The sequence below is a fragment of the Dermacentor albipictus genome, chromosome 5 (assembly GCF_038994185.2).
Source record: "Dermacentor albipictus isolate Rhodes 1998 colony chromosome 5, USDA_Dalb.pri_finalv2, whole genome shotgun sequence".
Taxonomy (NCBI): domain Eukaryota; kingdom Metazoa; phylum Arthropoda; class Arachnida; order Ixodida; family Ixodidae; genus Dermacentor; species Dermacentor albipictus.
Window position 1 is genome coordinate 90,320,601 of NC_091825.1, and position 16,791 is coordinate 90,337,391.

Below are 16,791 nucleotides of genomic sequence, written 5' to 3' on the forward strand. Positions count from 1 at the left end.
ATTGGAAGGGGGAGGAAGCGAGGGGAGCGAGAGCGCCAGATGCGAGGACCACGGGGAGGATGGGGATGCAGAAAGGATGCGGAGAAGAAGCCAGCCTCGGGGAAAGGGGGAGAGAGACGGTGGGAAAGATGGGGAAAGGAGGAAGGCGAAGGCCGGCGTCGAGGTGGTGGCGGCGGCGGCGTCGCGCTCGGCCTGCTAACGCAATCGGGCTGGCCGGGAAACTGCGGCCGCGCACTGCCTGCACGAAAGGGATGTCGCCGTGCGCTCCGGTCGCCGCACCGTCGGAGCGCCTGTTTGCGGCCTCCGCTGCTCACGCTGCTGCCGCCGCCGCGTCCGCTTCGGTTCCTTCTGTTCATCGCTCGTGCGGTGAGCGCGTCTGAGGACGGCTTGCCGCCGCATCCGGTGACGCTTAAGCACGCGCATGCACGCACACACCTGTGAGCTCAACACCTGAGTTCCTGGCTTCCGGATGTGAAGCTCCGCTTCGTTGCTCAAGTACCCTGCGTGGAATTTCGCTTCCCTCTCGTGTTCGTCGGCCCGACCACCGAAGTCGCCGCATCTAAGTGTGCATCGACTAGTTCACCGAAATACTGTATCAGTCAACGGAAGAGCAGCAATCTATGTTTGTTTTCTGGGCGAGCTTGGTCCTCGCCTGCATCCAGAGGCGAATCGTCTGATCTCAGGTAAGTTCAGCACGAAGGCAGGTAGAGACAACTCATCCTTTAAAAAGAAGAAAACTGTTTTGTAGGGTTTCTCAACTTTTTTGCTATACAATGATTTAACTTTTAATAAGCAAATTCCTGAATAAAAAAAATCTTCATATGATGGCAAATGCGTTCTTAGTAAAGTCACACACACGAGGGCTCACAAAAATTGGAAACGTGGGGACGCTCAATGCCTGTGGGCAAATTTACTTTAAGAAAATTTTCATCCTTTAAGAGTTGCACTGTAGAACAGGTCATGAGGAACAATACGTATCTCTTCTGAATTCAGGCAATAATTTCTGCAAGAGTTTAAAAGTACAATGTATTCGCAGTTTAGGGTGTATAGTTGCTGGGTACGAATGGTATATCTTGTTTTATAGATATAGACTATACATATTTGTTATTCCATACCTGTGATGCACTGAAAGATGCACTAAGCTTTGGTTTTCACAACCAGATACCACAAATAGTGTGCTGCTGCATGATGTTAATAAATATATGAATTAGATATATAAGTTATATACCTTATTGTTTAGGCAATATCACGGAGTTTCTGGAATTCATTAGGGCGAAAGCTGCACAGAGTTCTCAATAAAGCAGGTGCGTTTTATTATCGAAGGTAAGCAGTCTATGGAGTACTACATTATATGAGCCACAGTCCTTCGAGATCGACGTAGATCTATTCGGCTGAAAATTTGTGAATAAATAACACTGCAAACCGATAAATAAAATTTGCCTGAGGTATTAACTTTAAAAAATCATGCTTATAAAACAGAGAAAGCTTTGAACGAAGTGAATTTTCAGTACACGCCCACCAAGCATGGAGCGGACACCTGTTTTTTTTTTTCTATCGGCTAATTGATGAAAGAACCCTAGTACGCAAAGAAAGTGCAGAAAATGCGGTAGCAGAACAGTTGAACTTGGAAGTTTCTAATCCAGTGCACGTTAACGGAGTAGCTGTTTTTTTACACGCTCACCGGAACAATTTTGATGTGGTTTGTTGCATATAAAGTAAAACGTCAAATCTTGCCGAGTTTTAATCCTATAGTTGATCATTTTTCCATTGATACTTCCGAAACTTGCAACAATTAAACGAGGTATCAGAGCATATTTCTGTAGCAAAGAAATAAAAATCGCCGTTTTATATTTCGGTAAGCTGTATCGTTTATCGATGTATGTGTGTAACATACGTAATCTACAGATATACACCCGATATGTTGTTCATTACGTGTCATATATATATATATATATATATATATATATATATATATATATATATATATATATATATATATATATATATTCGGCTTGCAACCGCCGCTGGAATTTAGCCTTCAGAGCCAAAAAAACTTAATTGCATTCAAATATTTTCAACGGCGTTCTACCGAGGGCATTCCTGCGCTATGCGTGTTCTTCGATAAATAAATTGGAGCTGACTGCGTGCTGAAGCTGCAAGCCACCTGAGGCACTAGTCGAATGCATGGAACAAGAACTTTTGCTAGCACTGTTCACTTGTCTCATAGTCTGCTCCTAAGCGAGCGTCAGGAAATATTAATACAAGAGTGCACAACAAATTACAGTTCAACGCAAATGACACTGTAGAAAAGTAAAAGAACATGAATCCAACGAACCGCTTTTGGAATACCTAATAAATTCCTGGTTCATTATAGTGGCAGTATTGGGTGATTGAAAACGTCGTTTCCATATTTTTTTTGTAAGGCATCCATATTACTCAGGGGATTCTAGTGGTGTTGAAAAAGTCACTACTATTTCGGGAAGAACGCCAGGCTCTGTCTGATACTTATCGTGATCTGCTCTTTCATAACATTTTCTTCTTTTGAAAGCTCAGCAGGACCTTTATATTTAAATAGTGGTTGACATTTTACTGATCAACGCAATTTTTAAATATATAAATCCAACCATCTTTTTCTGGCAACCTTATACAATGAAGGGAAATGTGCATGAATGGTGTAAAAAGAATTGCCATAAACATGTTCTCTGCTTTGACTTCTTTAACGACATCGTGCATCTAAATCAGCCTACAATTAGTTGCATCCAACGCATCGCTGGATGCAACTGTTGTCAATGCTCACGAAGAAAGCAAGAAAGAAAGAAAGAAAGAAAGAGAGAAAGAAAGGAAGGAAGAAAAGATAGATAGATAGATAGATAGATAGATAGATAGATAGATAGATAGATAGATAGATAGATAGATAGATAGATAGATAGATAGATAGATAGATAGATAGATAGATAGATAGATAGATAGATAGATAGATAGATAGATAGATAGATAGATAGATAGATAGATAGATAGATAGATAGATAGATAGATAGATAGATAGATAGATAGATAGATAGATAGATAGATAGATAGATAGATAGATAGATAGATAGATAGATAGATAGATAGATAGATAGATAGATAGATAGATAGATAGATAGATAGATAGATAGATAGACAAATCTATAATATATGTGTACTTATATAACTTTTACGTAATAATGAATGGTGAGCCTTCGCAGCGTGTTACCCTGTTTATACAGAGCTATAAATTATAGCAGGGTACAAATACGAGAATATAATTCAGTGTTGCGCTACATTGACAACATTAAGGTGCTTTAATTGGGGCGAAAATTTCTGTCTGCCACTGCGTTCAATATCAACCGAAAAAAATATTTTGTCTGGAATTATCCTGTTTATCGTGAATAACAAGAGAGAACAGGCGATGAAATACGCCTTCAGCGATGATTTATGGCAGCCATATGCAACTCCGCAATACGCGGAACCCGCAGTCTTCTCTCTTCTTCCTTTCCCTTTTCATATCGCGTAACCCCCTTTCCTCTGTATAGGATAGCAAACCTAATCCGGATCCGGTTGACCTCCTTCCCTTTTCCTTTTCCTCTTGTCGCTCGTCCTCTCCTTTAAATGTGCGCAGAAAGATTCCTGTAAAGCGTACTCTGCCTTCTTACTACAAAGGATGCAAAGAAGCAAAACGAATCCGGAAAGGAGATGGGATTTCGCAATGTTGCAGAGGCTGCAGGGAATACTCAATTGGATGAAAATGTCTTCACCGAATTATGCACTGGGGTGTGGTATTTTCGGTAGAAGAATTTGAATACTTTCAAGTTTGAGTATTGCAACCACCAGAAGAGGACTTCGATTAGAACTGTTGCAAGTTTCAAAGGCGGATAACTATGTGAAATTTACTCTCGCAGGAGGCGTGGCAATCCTTTAGTCAGATCTACTTTTGTCGCTTTCGTATATTAACGAGCATTATTTATAAGATTTTGTTGTGTTTCTAATTCAACTTCTCCAATATCGGGTTCATTTTCGTGTAATCGGAAATCGTCATACTTGCGACAGCTTCCTCAAGTGCAAGTATAGAAATCCTCCCTCCCTCCTCATCCCTACCAACAAAAGACAACCTTCGAACAGTTCGTCCAGCTTTGACATCAAAATAGCAGGACCAATTGAATTCTACCACAAGTTGTAAACTCCATCTGACATAACCTGTGCTTTGCGAGTACAAAATATCTGCTTACCAAGAACAGTTTAATGAAATAATTCTATGCAGAATACGAATAGGGCGCACGTTCTTAGCTCATATTTATTTGATAAATAATGAAGAATAACCAAGAGTCATGTGAACCACTAACAGCAATGAAAATTTCATTACATGTCCACATATCGCAACGTAAACATGATAACAGTTTTGTAGCACATACAATTTATACAAGCCGCATTTTGCCTTCACACCCAACTTTTTTTTATGTAAATAATTCACTTGAGCCCCTGGTGGATGTGCCGAACTTTTTGGTCGAAATCGGCATTTTGAATTAAAATTAGAGGAGGGCAGCTTTCGTTGCACTTTTATTTTTTATTTTTTCCTCTTTTTTGGTTCTTGATTTTTGGTTTTGCATCTAATTGGCTGACAGGAGGCGAGGACCACGCTCTAGTGGAGAAGGTTTCGGTGGGGCGGAGCCAGCGCACTGAAAATAGACAACCGGATGAAGAGGGTGGTGCCGGCGTCTGCAATTTGTCCACTTTGCCTTAGCTTGCGGTGGTTGGTCGGAAATCGCGGCGGCATGCAACGGAAGAATAAAAAAGCCGCTAAAGCAGATCCTCAGCAAAGAAGAGTTAGCAGAGAGATGTCGCATATGTGCCGAAAGACTCGATAACGTTATACTTCTACGCAAAAGGTTTGATTACGATAGCAATTATATGGAAACTCCAGGTTAATTTTTGCTGTCGCCGTTTTATTAAGCGCAAATAATATCACACTCTCTGACAGGTGCGAGTAGCCAGCACCTGAGCGATCAGCGGCAGACGATCGCTCAGGAACGGAGCAGTTTCCGGCAATTTAGAAAAAATTCAGTTTTGCGCGGCATATTAATGCATTCACGTCAAGGTGGCGCGTACACGTCACTGTGACGTGCTGATTTTTTGCGGTTTTGTGATGTCGCGTAACAGATAGGTGAAGTGGGTGCAGCCCGAAACCTTTTCACCTATAACAGAAGGGTAATAGCGAAAACTCGTCGAATTAGAAAGAATTATTTTTCCTTTGTTTGGCCGAATAACCCACAAGCCGTCAGTACACATCATATCAGATTAGAAGCTATTGCGGTTTTCGTGACGCCGCGTGACAGACAGGCGAAGGAGGGGGGATCCAAAACGGTTTCGACCAATCGCGGAGGGCTGATTGAAGAATTGGAATAGAAAAGTTTGCAATAGCTTGGCGTTATAGCGTCCCCTATGTGATATGGCATTATCGGCGTTGGCGTGTCGTTAGCGGCAGCATTAGCACCTCGAACCAGCAACGTGGTCGCGCAGGTCACTCATGTTGTCAAGGGTGCCACCGGAATTTGACATCACCGTACCATAACACGTCTTGTCGCGTACAGGAGCAAAATAAGAAGTTCCTCTATCGTACAGCTCCTACCTCACGTTGATCTCAATAGCGGCAACAGCTTGACTAGGCCCCAAGACCGAGCGAATTTCATTTCGACTGTCGTCAAAGCAGACAACGCAATCATGATGCCAGCCCGTAAAGTACAGCTCGCGACAAGCCGAACTCGATGTCTGAAAGAAAATGTGCACAAGCCGAGCTCCTGTTCTATTGAAGGGTGCCGTACAGCTGCCCACCAATATTTGCCTGCTGTTGCGCGACTATGCGCAAGGCGAGGCGTATAAAGCCAAGCGCCTACCGGCAGGAGTGTACACATGCATCCAGGCCACCGGCAGCAGCGCAACAGTCCCCGTTCCTGTACAGAAACGAGAAATAGAAGAACGTACGCTGTGGGCAAGTCGACGGCGCTGGCGCGCCAGCCGTCGCATCTCTGTGTTGCTATCCGATGAGGTCTGGTACAGTTGCTGCACTCTTTCTCTCACTGCTTGTTTCTCCCCAACTGCCTTTCCCCTCTCTCCACTCCCCTAAACACACGGGGCCATTTCGGCTGGGCATTGAAGGCGGCCATTACGGCTCCTGTTAGGATGCCAGCAAGCGGTTGCCGTCGCAGAGTACGTGCTAGTGTGCGTTCCTTCGAGCGTGTCTTCGTCTGTTGGTCCTCTCTTCTTCCAGGCCGTGTTGTTGGTCTCTATAGCTTCTTTTACCGATTCAGCCCCCCTCACTCCTCCCTGTGTACACAGAAGGCAAGAAATTGGGTAGATGAAAGAAATGGCGCTTAGCATCGTGGATTGTTAGCAGACCGGCATTTGTCCAATGTAGGCTAGACACCGGAGAAGCGCCCTTTGCGGAATGACGAAGCAGCTGATTACGCGAGAGGTTTTGCTCCCTCGCTTCGACCTGTTCGCTGTCCGCCAGTTATCGCTGCTCTCGCGCTGGACTGCCGATTTCGGCGGCACTTGGCTCTACCATCTCTCGGCTGCAATTTGTTGCGCCTACTTCACTCTGTGCGAAAGGAACACGAATGAATGCCTTGCCTGATTTCTTTATTTTGGCCCGCTCTTTTGATTCACCTTGACAGGGGCAGCACTTAGGTCTTTTCCGTGCATTAGAAGTAGCGAGATTGGCGCTACAGGAAAGGCTGAAGGATACAAGAAGCGCAAACATCTGCAGTTGATTTCGTATCCGGCTCTTCTGTTTTCGTATTTCCGCTTCAATTCCGAACAGCTCTTTTTCATAGGTCAAACGCTTATAAAATTAGTATATGTAAAGTGGCGTATGTCGGTGCACTTAAATGGCAAACTATCCTGTCATTGTCACTTTAAGCTTTTGTTTCATTCAATGTTGCTCTAAACTAGTTTGGAAATGCTTTGCTTTTCCACAAATACCCAGCTGTATTAGGTGGTTCAACAGCGAACATTAACGAAAGCCTATATAGGGGCACTTTATAAGGCGTAAACCTATCGAGTAGGCAAGCGTTTATGCCGTGTAAGTATTCATCCAGAGAACACAATATACAAGCAATTGTTATGATTTTTATTGATTCAACAGAAAATTGATTAAAAAATATGTAGAGTGGTACAAAACCGGCGGAGGTGCACAGTGCGACATTAGCTTACAAATTTGTAGCCTCGGTCATCCAGTCCACGCCCGCATGATCAAGTTGAAATCAGTCAACTGTGTATGGTAGACTAATATGCCAGGAGGAAGTAAGGGTTCTTGGGATTGAAAGACTGTTATTGATAATTTCGTTGCCCACCGAGATGTCACTACAACTCGCTGGGTGTTTGGGTTGCTCTGCAGAGATATCACGGTTTTTTGTATTGGAGCAAGAGGCCAAGCGAAGCGCGAGTCACAATACCAATAACGGAGGCCGAAGCCATCAACGCCAGAAGGATGCGGCGGCCGAGCGACAGCCGCGACAAGCGAAGGCGTTTTGGTTACGAAACTCGGATGACTGCTGGTAATAATAGGTGGCGTACAAATCCACGCTCAAGCGACAGTTCCCTCATACGAACAGACATTAATCTCGAAGGCTATGCTTCTGCTGGCAGTTTCTGCCGGAAGCTTTAGGAGCGGCCGGCCCGGGCTTCTGTTCTTGCCACTGCTTCTCGAGTCATTCAGGCTTCTCGTAGTGTTGCAGGCCACACTGAAAGCGCTCCATCATATGCTTTCACTTAAGGCACTGTAGCTATTGATTCACGTTCCAGCATAGCCCATAGCCTGTTGTAGTCTTAAAGTTGGAGTATTATCGACTAGACTGGCCAACTCCTCTGGAAGCAACGCCTTCTAAGAGACACCGTAAGGACTCGTGCATGCAGTCGAAGCACGTGATTTCGCATAATCTCGATTCTGCTCCCGCGCATCGGTAGGGTGAACATATGTGATTTGATTACCTACACGCGGATCAGGAGATGCAATGCAAGTTCGAGCGAAATGTTTCCGTTACACAGGCAGACCCGGTGGGACAGCCTTTATGCTAAAAACTAAATGATGTCATTCAGAAAGCCCCAACTCGCGCAATAAGAAAGTTACTGCGAAGCGAGAACAACGTGGTCAGCTGTGCAGATACAAAGTTACACGCCCAAAACGTCGATGTCACCATCTTTGTCGATATTTATGGAGCTCGTTACGGGGACACTTGGTTGATATACAGTCAAGCTTCGATTAAGTAATGAGTTCCACTTTTATTTCACTTGGCACTTTTCATTTCTCCGTATCATTTGAAGTCTTCAGTCTGTAGCTCGCACCCATTGCGGGCGGTTTTTTGTAGCAATGTGGCCAACATTTCAACATTCCATCCGTGATACACATGCCCACACAGCACGAACACCTTAATACCCGTGTGTATGGTTTCTGTTGCACGCGTAGTTAACATTATAGTGGCTGGAACGTTTTGAAAGAAAAGCTGAAGGATTGTACTGTAGAACACGCGCCTTCCTTTTAGTTCACCTTTTACGCACATCAGGAGTAAATGGATAGAAAAGAACCTTCATAGAAACTGTTGTTCTATACATTATTTTCATAATAGGGATTCGTATTAAATTCGTATTCGTATGAAAACAGCAATTTGGAGGACGCTTAAGCTTCGCCTTTAAGAGTGGAACGCCGACGGCAATCAAAGATCTTTGACTGCTTCTCACACTTCCCGGCCACTTACTGCAGCTTATGTAACCGTAATGTTTACCAAGAAACGTTGGCGGAGAATAATATGCACGAAGGCGCGCTTTCTGCTCGCTATCCCGGAGATGGTGCACAGCCGAGCGAAAATATTTTCATCATTTTCGGGTTCCAGTTATTTATTGGCGCTTTTAATCTTATAGTCTGAGAAGATTTGAAATAAAAGGCACGTGCTGTTGGAGTTTTTTTTTTGTTGTTGTTGTTTCACGACATCTTATTGCGGGCTGTCATCCTCAAAATACCGAGTAAGAACTCTGTCAAGAATGTAAAACAAGGTATGGACAACTTTATGGATCGAATAATGTGGAAACATAACCCGCATTTACCGAATGTCACATAGCAATGTGTGGTATATACACATACTTAAATATATGCGACAATTTTCGCTCAAGAGACGCCGATCCCGGATGCCGACATCGGATTTTCTGCGGCACGGAGCACTTAAATCGCATTAATACCACTACGTTTCTTAAAACGAGTGGTCATTGGGCAGACGTCGCAATGCCTTCGCATTCATCAACGTAGGTATACCTAAGTTCTCTTGAGTTTTTCTGCTCCGGTATACATTTGATTACGTACAAATTAGGCTTGGCATTCACTTGTAACCAATAAAGCAAGAAGAATCAACTAAAAATATATTTGCGTGCTTTCGCTAATGAAATAAGTAAAATTCCTTCTCATTATATCTTTAAATATGGGGGCTTGTTAATATCTAAAATTAAGCATTTTGCAGCGCCACCTTATACGGAGATCAGATGCACAAAGCGCTGCTTTCAAAGAAAGCTTTATCTTTTTTCTTTAGAAAGGTAGCCTGCACATAGCAATAAAGGTAGAAAGGACAAAACAAAATGTCAAGATACGTCGAGAAAAAAACTGACAAAAAAAAGGTACTGGCAAGTTTCGAAAGATAGAGGAAAGCTGCTCAACGTTCATGTGAATGCGGGCAAGTACCATCTAACGCAAGAAATCCCAGAAAAGTTCCGGATAAATAGCCACTGCTTGTTTTTTTTTGTAATAAATATATCCATGAATTAGGCGCTGTGTACGCACGTCTTATCTGCATCTTCAGTGGAAGTAAGTGGCACTGTTCAATGCTGAACATCTCTCTTACACGCACGTCCGCAAACGGCAGCACGGCAGGAACCATTCTCAACAAGTTCGCCGTAACGATTGGCCAAAAAAGGCCGGTAAGCGGTCCAGCACGTATGCCGTAACGCGCCACCTGCTTCAGCACGCGTGCGGACGTGGAGCGAGCCGCGAAACCGTGTGCAACCCGGTTGTCCCAGCTTTGCGGTAACGAGCTTGATGGGCGACGAAGACACGGCGAGCTGCATTTCGCGAGCCCGGTGGGTCGCCTACGAGTGATACGAGGAATGCAGTCGCTCAAAGGAAAGAGAAAAAAAACGCCCGGGCCTTCTCCTCGAGGAAGCGAGTAGATAGGTTTTCTCGTTCCCGTTGGCATGGTAACAGCGGGCTCCCCCCGACGTGTCGCCGCCTACATCTGGGCCCCTGCTTACACGTCTTAGTTTAGATCCCACGAAGAAGGTAGATGGAAATTGAGAAAGTACGCAAGATGACATGCGTCAGTGGGAGGCTTCACATTGTCGCATGACCTCTTGCGTTATCGCATTCTTTTTTTTTCTCTTCCCTCACAACGAAACTTGTGGGAGTAGAAAACGGCACAGGTGCATTTGCGGAAAGATTACAACCGCAGTTGAGCCTCTCTGACTTGACCGTAGGACGCTCGGATGGCTTGAAGGGAGTATTGCGACCGCAAATGAGCTTCGAAGCTCAGCAAGCATAGGCCTGTGAGCGACGCGTGGCAGCTTGTGCACCCTGTGCTTCAGTAAAACGATCACCTACAATCATTGACTATGTGAATTAGGAGTGGAGAAATACGTTACGACCCCCGGTGATGCTCACAGCTTTGAAGCACGTTCTTCAAACCGCCGGCTTTCCACAACAGATAGAGAATTTACGAACAAAGGCTTTTCCGTCAGTCCTGTCTTACATTGGTTTGATATAATTTTCTCATGCTTTATTAGCATTGAAAGGCCTAGAGGTGAGTTATTCATGTACAAGAATTATTATTGAAAAGTATTGCGTGGGTATTGCTAATGGGCGTAATTAAGGTAATTTTTCGGCTTTTGACTTTATAACTCATGCGTGTAGTATGCGTTGCCATTCATCATGGTGAGCTCACTTTGTTCTTTCTAGTGTAATATATATGTAATGTATTCATGGGCGCAGAAAGCTATCCTGTACGTGATGCTTTGCGATGCAATAGACTCAATATGAGAATCTAACATTATGCGAAACTAATTAAAGCAGGGTTTCTACAAGGAGTGACACTTTGTTTCGTCAAGCCAGAGCGTCGCCATTAATGAGCGGAGATTCACCAGGTAAACTGCATTACTTGCGTACGTCACGAATGTGAGCGCCGAAAATGGATAAACTCACCTGAAAGAAGAGCAATAACCTTCCTATACACGATCACTGACAAAACTTGTTGACCCTAATAGTTTTAGAAAACAAAGGCAGTTGAACATTTCATTCTCGAGAAAGTTGGCTCGTTGAGGTTTGTTTAGCGTTGAAACGTTACAGGAAGTGGTAATTCAAATGCGATGATCGGCATTTCATGATTCTGCAGGCAGAATGTGCTTTCTCGACAGCGACACCACTGGCGCAGTCGTAGCTAACGCGGCTGCCTTGCAACTGCTACCTGATTTTATTATGACCGTGGCGAGTAAACCTTCTTACGTAGGTGGTGCTATAGAAGCAATCGCAAACACCTGGTGCACCAAACGTTTGGCGCGGCTGTTACACTCCGGTGCAGTTACGACTTCTTTGAGCAGCAGTTGAGAGTGAGAAAGCTTCAACGTTATTTTCAAGAACAAGTGTGAGTTTAGACACGCTGTCGATGATGATGTCTAATGGCGTACCCTATTAAAAGGGGCGGTAAGAAATAGTCACCTATCCTGCTTGAGCTAATCAGGTTTTACTACATCTATCGCAGCCTAGCATTTTGCTTATCTCAGCTTCCTGTTCTCTCTATTAATTAAAAACATTGATCTCTATATTGCATGGTTAGCTATCCTGTAACGAGCACGGCTCTATTGATCCCAATCTGGGATGCAGAGATTAACCCTCCGCGCTACTTAAAACTTCCCGGTCAAAAAAAGAAAATTATATGTATTTTCAGATTGACTGTACCAGAACGTGAGTAAAAAAAAAGACATTCAAGCAAATTATGCTCACCTACTCACGCACTCAAGGTCTTGCACTTTTGCAATGCGTATTTTTCTTTTCCTCAATGTTTGAACACGTCGGCCTTCCCGCGGCACACGGGGAAGGCACACGCCAAAAGGAGGGACTGACGAAACCTACCCCGGTCAACCTCTGGCCAGGACAGCTGCCGAGACCGGCGTTGGAAAGCGAGAAAAAGAGCGAGAAAGAAGTACCTAAAAGGAAAAAGCAAAGTCGGAAACGGAAAAAATAAAGGACGACCACGGATGCGTTAATTTCGGTTAGCCCACAGCCCGATCTGGCAGCCTCGGCAAAAAAGGCCACCGCTGCGGCTGAGCGCGATAAAAAGAAAACAAAGAAAGAATTTAAGCTGTTCCTACTAATGTGGAGCAGTGGGTGAGAGCGAAGGAAAGCACAGCAAAGCAGGAACAGCCGGAATGCTTGTTCGACATTCAGAGCTGCGGCTGCAAACGCGACTGCAGCGTTTGCGCTCACGCGTCCATGTGTGTGTGTGTGTCGTAATTAATTTACCGGACCCGCAACTCGTAATTGGTCGCCATGTGTTCGATTGCATGTTTCAGTGCCCTCCTCCCACCCCCTCCCCAACCCCAAGCCCACCTCCTCTATATCCCCTCTTGTAGGGCACGTATACATACTGTCTTGGCTGGGTGGATGTGCGCATGCTCTAGGCTAAATGGACAAAGTACATGCGAGCAAAAGGGAGCTGAGCCACGGCGGTGCGCTGTCGCCTGTGGGGCCGCTCGCCTGCCTCTACTCACGCCCACTCCCAACTTCTCGCCCTCCGTGCTCAGCGCTGCTCTTCCATAGCCCGCGCACAGGCCGCAGGTTTGAGCCCGCCCCGACCGCGGTGCAGAGCAATTTGCGGGCTCGCCTGGGCAAGTGGAGTTCTTTCGTGTACACCTACCGACGTTAGACCACTGGAGCGATTTCGAGCGGGCGGTTTTCAGTTTCTCGCGGTTGCTATCGACCAGTCGGCAGTGGATGAGAGAGACATGGGGCCTTATAACGAAATACTATTCCACTCTGTTTTTATTCTGATCTCCTCACGTCAAACTTACGTAACCACCGACGCATGCATGGGACGTTATTTGAAAATCCCAGCCAAGCGCGCTTCTCGTTTATAGGATGTCACTTTCTTTTGTTTTCAAAGCGTATAGCATTGCCTAGATTGAGCAGTTTTTCTTACCCAATTTGCTGAGAAGACGCGAGGAGCACGCTCAGGTGGAGAGAGTTTCGATTGGGCTGAACCATCAAAATGACAGCAGATAACCGGTAGAGGTGGGTGGTGCGGGCGTCTGCGATTGGTCCACTTCCCCTCAGTTAGCTTGGAATGGTCGGTGGACAATTGCGGCGGCCTGCAACGGAAGGTTAAAAAGGCCGCTAAGACGGATCCTCAGCAAAGGAGAGTTGGCAGAGCAATGTCGCATACTTGCGAAAGACCTCGATAACGTCATGCTGCCACGCAAAATCTTTGAATATACACAAATAAATCCGTTCTCTCCGGTAGCTCCGAGTAGCCAGTGCCACAGCGATTCGCGGGCAGCCTTCTTCTATTCCTTTCGGAATGGGGCAGACACCGGCTATTCATAAGAATATTTAGTTTTGTTAAGCATATTAATGCGTCTTTAACGCGCAAACGTCATTTAAACCTACCAAGGTTAAACTGGTGGAGCGATTTCGAGCGTACGGTTTTCACATCCTCGCCATACCTATCAACCAAACGGCATCGCTTTTCATGGTTTTGTGAGGTCGCGTGAGAGACAGGCAAAGTGCGCGCAGCCCGAAAAGGTTTCACTAATAGCGATTGGTCAAACGACGTTTTTTTCGATAAAGGCGGAAAAAGCGTCGAATCAGAAATTATTATTCTTCTTTGGTTCGGTCCAACCATGCATAATCACTGTGCACATATTATATGAGATGGGGCGTTTGCACGATTTTGGTGACGTCGCGTGGCAGACAGGTGCAGTTGGTGGTGGTTTGAAGATTTTTTTACCAATCATGGAGGGCTGATTGCAGAATTCGAATGAAAAAGTTTGGGATGGCTTTACTTTATAGCGCCCATAAAATACATCTCGTAACCGAAAACTTCTCGGCGCTCCAACGACAAGATTGGATGAGTTGATTTCCAACGTTTCGTGAATGCCTCAATCCCAAATGTATAAGAATTATTTGAAATTTATTTTGAGACTATTCATTATTATTTTACACATCCGCGTGTGATGAGGATTTTAGAAAAAAGCATACGACATGTAAGTTTTAGCGGCGCAAGTAGCTCACACGCTTGTAACACATACTAATTTCATTGGTTCCTGGGCAAAGCACAATAGCAAGGTTAACTTGAAGGTATAATTAGTAGAGCGTTATTATATCGCAATACATCATACCCTATGCATATTTGAGAACAAATTAATGTCGGCAACAATTACAATATACGAGAGCCCGAGTAGACAAAGGTGCACAGCATGGCAATATAGAAGCAGTTTTACTCCTTCAGTCCCCATAGACACTGATTGGCATCTCAATTATATTGTTTAAAAAGTAAATACATATAAAAGATAAACTTCTGAAAAAAACAAAAAGTGCAGAAATTATATGACGACTGTTTATTATGCTTGCCTTAAAACACGCAAGGACATAAAAAGAACGTACCGCCAGCTTTTAATCACTTTTACGCCATCCGTAGGGAAACGAATTGTGTCACATCATTGTTCTTCTTGAAACAATCTTTTACTCAAACGTAATGTGTTGTCGACAATTCCCTCTGTTGGTAGCTACCAAAATCAAGTCCACCATACTTCACAGTATTCCGGAGGGAAGTGTTCATACGGAAAATCAAAGGGCTTCCAATAAAGAACGAAGGCGACAACGCAAGCGATCATAGTATGGCAGCCATTGTGCAGGCGACTCAACCAACTGTGATCCAAATCCGCATCAGCGTTTTGGGGAACAGGGTAAGTTAGATGGTTCCCCACTCTAATGGTCATTTCTAATGTCCCAGCCTTGAAAAACGCCGTCTATATAGCTATGGTTAATAGCCAAATAAAGACAGTAAAGAGACCACTCAAACCACGCTACATAACGCAAAATGCAGAAGCTGTAACTCACCGTGCCCCACTGATAAAAGCAGCAACATAGCTACTCCTGCAAGGCGGGCTCTAACAGTGCGAAGCTACAAAGAGATTGCAGGCGTAACGATGCGTGAACACCATAGATGCGAGCCCGGACATCACCGGCAGAGTCGGACCACCAAGAAAAGAGGGAGTGTTTCCTCCTGAACGAGTGAAAAGACATCAACGTATACACGAGAAAAGTATCAAAATGAACCATCGCGATCTGTCTTCTCCTTTTTTTTCCCCGAACACCATTCAGGCAATGATTTGAGGAGAGTGCAGACGAAATCGCCGTGGATCACAAAAAGAGCGGCTTCATGAAAAGAGGTGAGCTCGTTGAAGAAAAATAACCAAACAAAGCAAGCACAGCCTGTCGTTTTCTCTTCCATTTTTTTTTATTTCATCTTTGATTATTTCATGTTGTTTTCTAGGCGTGCGGATAATACTAGGAGTCTGAAAGGTAACAACTCAGTGAGAAATAAACAAAGCAATAATATGGCGTTTATTGCGATTGACATCGCTGTTTCATGTGCGATATGAAAACGTCTGAAGGGTGCCCTCAAAGGACGGACGCACAAGAACAATACTCACACTCTGCAGGCACTATATACGTAACAATGACCTAGCACACTGCACATATAACTCCAGCAACCCTCCATCGAGTGTTGAACAGTCCAGACGGCGGTAGGCATTTTCGGCATCTCCTGTAGTGATCACTACACAGCCGTAAGTAAAACACGTACATCCACGTTTTGTTCCTTATGTTCGTCCTGTAGTTCCCCGTCAGTGTAACGCTAAGTACAACACAATTGTAAAACATGGAATTTAAAGCCACCATTTTCACTGCGTGGTAATGTTTCCGGCAATCAGAACCATTCTTGTCAGGCCACCACTATAGAATAAGGCGTCTACTGCATTCTGTCGTTTCTTTTTATTCTAGAATCGGCAAGTATTGTGCATTTAGACAAACACCATTGATAATGACAAACATACACACACACAAGGGCACGCACTCGCACATAATAAGCATACGGACATACACACACCCAGGCAAGACAAGACAACAGCGACAAGCGTGAGTTATAGAGGGCGTCTAACAAGAATACTCCTATAGGATATATTCCAGTGGTTTTATCGGTTGTATTCTAATGTTTCTAATGGTAGACAGAACAAAGCAATTTGGATATACTGAAACCAATTCCAATTGTTTTTTTTTGTTTTTTTCTTTAGCTCTGTGCATCTGAGCTGAGTGTCCAACCATTCATCAGCTCATGCATCAAAGAAGAACTTGTAAGGAACGATGACGACGCTTTAGGAGAAAGTTTAACGACATTAAAATGATCAGTTTCAGTTTAATATTCATTCATAGATCTCCTTACAATAAATAATATACAGACAAGGGTTTCATAGTCAGACACTCCTAAGGTGATTTTAAAAAAGAACTTTGTTTTTCGTTAAGGGTGCCTTTTTTTTACTTTTGTTGCACATGTAGTGAGGTTTCATTTTTTTTTCGGAGTTAATTCTTTTAAACAGTCCAAGGTAGTGTTACCTGCGATATATAGATATACTTTATTAAATTTGGGTATTCCTTCACTCAACTGCACTGCGTTACGTGCCAATAATTAG

The 16,791-nt window shown here is 44.2% G+C and overlaps 1 protein-coding gene across 1 annotated transcript in view; it reads left to right on the plus strand.

Annotated features, from left to right (window-relative positions):
• The first annotated feature begins 211 nt into the window (after nt 1-211).
• The window catches only part of LOC139059927 (neuropilin and tolloid-like protein 2), a 230,261-nt gene continuing 213,681 nt past the window's right edge, over nt 212-16,791 (plus strand). The window contains exon 1 of the mRNA XM_070538552.1: nt 212-683. The gene's annotated coding sequence lies outside the window, so the exon portion shown is untranslated. The remainder of the gene's footprint in view (nt 684-16,791) is intronic.